General features: G+C 35.0%; 1 non-coding gene across 1 annotated transcript; it reads right to left on the reverse strand.

The window, feature by feature from the left end:
* Positions 1-3,462: 3,462 nt before the first annotated feature.
* On the reverse strand, positions 3,463-3,569 carry LOC141722154 (small nucleolar RNA R71). The gene has a single exon (XR_012575182.1). It is a non-coding gene; the product is annotated as a small nucleolar RNA R71 (small nucleolar RNA).
* Between the last annotated feature and the right edge of the window lie 774 nt (positions 3,570-4,343).

Genomic DNA, 4,343 nt, shown 5'->3' on the forward strand with positions numbered 1-4,343 from the left:
ACATTGCTTATTCAGAAACTTGATTCTTCAGAATTATTTCAATTGTTGATTGTTCAACCTCAATTGCTGCTACTATTACTTGCTTAGCTAGTAAGCTCACTCTTACAAAATTTTTAAATTTTCAACAGTTAAAAAGGAAGTTGTCGGTAACGAGGATTCCCTGTCTAGTGTGCGAGCTAGGATTTCCGGTTGAGTTGGATCAAATTAGCAGAAGCTTTATATTATAGATGAGTTGTGTAAGATTGTAAGTACGATATCCGTAGCTATTGTAAGTTGAATTAGTTGGAACTTGGTACGATGTAATAAAAGTTAAGATTATGGCTTGTTTTCATACTTTAACCTGTTGCGATTCGTGGTTGTATAAAGAAGGGTCAATGCATATAATACTTTATATACATGTTTAACTATTATGGTGTATGTTATGAGCCCCAAACTTCTGACCCGGGTTTGGAGGGCGTCACAGTCCTGATATTAAGTTCTGAAACTAAATATAATAGATTAGACATGACATCACAAATATATCTAACAAGTGAGTTAAGGGATGTCAATGAGGCTGAAAAGAAACAATTATTTTAACAAGATTATCAAGTTGTCTTAGACTCTGTTTCTTATGAAGTTGAGGCATTTACTCACCCTATTCCAGCTTATCAAGTTTTAATTTAACAGGACAATATGGCTGCTGAGAGAATTCTCAACTTGGTGCGCACAATTGCTTTTATGCAAAGGGGCAAGGATGCAATCACTGCCATGCCCTCCATAACTGGTGATGAATTTGACTATCCAACTGGTGGTTCTGAGGAGTTTGGGGATGAAGATGATGATGAAAAATATTTCATGCATATAGGGGGAGAAGCAGGCCCTGCCTCAAGTACAAACACTTCATCTTGGATGTTTAGCAAAGACTGTGAGGAGTACCATTTCAAATCAACTCTCTTTCACATCATTCAACAAACTCAGACAACCCTTCAAGCTACTACAAATGCCAACACCAAGAGACTTCTTCAAGCACACCTAGAATCTCTTCAACTGCACCAAATTCAATCTCTAAAGCAAAATTAAAATATAACTGAGCTCAAGACAGAAATTGGTCAAGTCAAAAAGGATATTACTACAAGATTGGAGGTTAACTTTCCTAATACAACAATGCCAGATATCAACAGACAACTTAGGAAAAAATCTGATCTAGCCAACAAAGTGGACTCCTTGGACACCAGGCTCAAGACCCTGGAAACATCTATTACTCAAATCCACCTCCATCAAGCTCAACAAACTTTACTTTTTCAGAAACCGGTGGATGTACAAGCCTCAACCTCCACTCAACTTGTTGCTAACAAATGGGGGAGAAAGACTCTATTATTTCAGTTATCCAAGGGGAGTCAACAAGTGAGGGGGAGAAAGTGCTCAACATACAAGTTAGCAAGGTGATTGTTCCAGCAATTGCTTTCACTAAGCCACCAGCCTATGATAGTATTGATCTGATCAAGATAGCAGCAACTAAGTTGGAGTCAAATGACAAATTAAAAAAGCTTGATGTAGCAGCAGTTGAGTTAGAGCTAAATAAAAAATGGAAGAAGCTTGATGATATGATAAATATTTATATATATTTTATATGATTATATTCCTCATATTTATTATATTTTACATTAATATGGATTTTTATTAATTAGATTTTATTGTTTTATTGTAGGAAGCAAGGAAATTCTAAACTTAGATGCATTGGAAAATTAGAGTTTAATTTGGAGATTTATTAGAAGGAAATTTGGATTTGTTGGACTGCATGCGCGCAATTCACTGTTTGGTCCATATCTTGAGTTCTAGAAGTCAGAATTGGATGATTTAACAGCTCACATGAAGCTAGCGGAATTTTCTTTCATTCTACAGAGGTCCAAGTATCAAATTAAAACTGGATCGGCCCAGAATTATTGAAGAAAAGTCAGCTGCGAATATTTCTTTAGAAACCCAATCAGTTTAGGAAACGTACTTGTATATTCCTAGAAGCATTAAAAGAATTATATTATATACATATAGAGATAGACAGATGAAGAGGATATAACTACTTTTCTTCTTGTAAAAGACTGGAGGTTTTTCTTCTCTATTCTCATTAATATAAATTATGTTTTCTTATTATATTATGTGTTTTGTTAATCTAGTTATGAGTGAGTAGATTCTTAATCTAGGGTTAAGTTGAACCCTAGTTATGATTGATGCATGATTTTCCCAATTCCCCTAATTTAGTTATATTACATGCTCTTGCTTATTGAGTTGTGCTTAATTAACAATTACATGTCAGACGTGATTATGTGTATTGTTTGAACCCAATATCTATTTATCAGCAAAAGTTGGATTTATGTGGTGTTGATTTATCCAATAAGGACATGAACTTCTCCATGAAAATAGGTAGAACGAATTGTTAAAAAGTTAAGATGTTGTGTTTAATATCTTTAAATTGCATGATACCATTAAAATAGGCTTGATTGTATTTTAGAGAAGCCATTAATACTCGAGAGAGGTTATTGGTATTTTATAGGGTGCGTCTTTCCTCTTGAGTAGTATATGATTGATTGGGGTGGGAAATCATAATTGTATTGATTCATGCCAGTGGGGATACTTAACCATGGATGTTTTTAGTTATTTGATTAATACACCGTATTTGGTTTAGTATAATTTTAGATCAATCTCTCAATTTCAATTGTATTACTTGCTTAGTTAAATCGAGTCAAGAATTACTAGTGATTGGTACATTTGTCTCTGTGGGATCGACTATGACTTACCCTACTATATAGTTAGAAGGATTTGTTAGGAACTATTATTTGATAGGAACATGATAGCCTTGTCAAATTTTTGGCGTCGTTGTCGTGGACAAAGCAGTATTAGATTAGTAAATTTTTGAGTTAGTTTAGCTAAGTCTTTTAGTCGTGTGCTTCGGCTATTATTCCCTTGTTATGTGATATTGGTTTTTAGTTTTCTTGTTGCATGCAAACCCGAAGTTCAGGTACAGAAAACTTGATTGCTTTTGATTCTGAAATTGAAGCTACAACAAGAAGACAAGCGGGTGCACGAAGAAAATAGAAAGACAAGAAAGTTATGGGTGAACCAGCTAAAGCTCCCAATGAGCAGGGTATGCCAGATACCAAGGACGTACTCTCTTGTATTCTCAGACCAATAGTCACTGCTACCCACTTTGAAATCAAGCCTCAATTCAACCAATTCATCTTCAATGATCCTTTCGTAGGATTGTCCACTAAAAATCCTGTGGATCATCTCAAGAGTTTTCTGGAGAAGTGTGATAGGATAAAGTTGACTATTGTTAGTGATGATGCGATAAACCTGTGATTATTTCCATTCTCTCTTCGAGATGTAGCAAAGGATTAGTTGACAGATGAAGTGACAAACAAGTTCACTACTTGGGATGGTTTAGCAAAGGCCTTTCTAATTAAATTTTCCAGTCAGAAGAAGACTATAAAGCTCAGGAATGACATATCTAACTTTCATCAAGATGATGAGGAGTCTCTTCATGATGCGTGGAAAAGATACAAAAGGCTTCAGAGACAATATCCTCACCATGGCATTCCTGACTGGTTATTGATCTAGACATTCTACAATGGGTTAACACAAGAATTACAAATTTTTGTTGATGCTGCTTCTGGTGGATCTATTATTAAGAAGAACACTGAGGATGCGAAAGCTTTGTTAGATGATATGGCATCCAATGATAACTATCCATACAGTGATAAAAATCATCCTAAGAAGGGAGGTAAGTATGATGTTGATGCTCTAACCATGTTGAATACTACTATGCAAAAAATGGTTAAGAAGATTGAGCAATTGGATTCTAGAACATCATCTACAGTTGCCTCATGCGAGATTTTTGGTGTAGTTGGACACACTTAAAATATTTGTCAGTTCAATCCCTTTGGATTAGCAATGGTACAAGAAAATGTCCTTTGCAACCAAAATTAAAGGCAACCGTATAATCCTTACTCTAACACATACAATCCAGGTTGGAGAGATCATCCTAATTTATCATACAGAAATACTCAGGATCAAGCTCAACTTCAACCACCTCAGCCACAAAAATCTAACTTGGAAAATCTTTTGGAAGGATTTATCTCTACACAGTTGAAGAAGAATGAAGAATTTGTTGCAAGTATCAATGAGATGATTTTGCAAGATGGCATTGCATTCTGCCGTTAATTAGATAGTAGAACTTTTTTCAATCTTTCTCTTCTTTGACAATATATCTTTGAGAAATTTTGCGTATGAAGGCATCTCCGATATAACATCCAAGAATGGAATATAGATATGTAGCTTTTGCAAAATTCCAAGAAACTTACCATACTTCT

This window comes from Apium graveolens, chromosome 4 (assembly GCF_009905375.1).
Source record: "Apium graveolens cultivar Ventura chromosome 4, ASM990537v1, whole genome shotgun sequence".
In the NCBI taxonomy this organism is placed as follows: Eukaryota; Viridiplantae; Streptophyta; class Magnoliopsida; order Apiales; family Apiaceae; genus Apium; species Apium graveolens.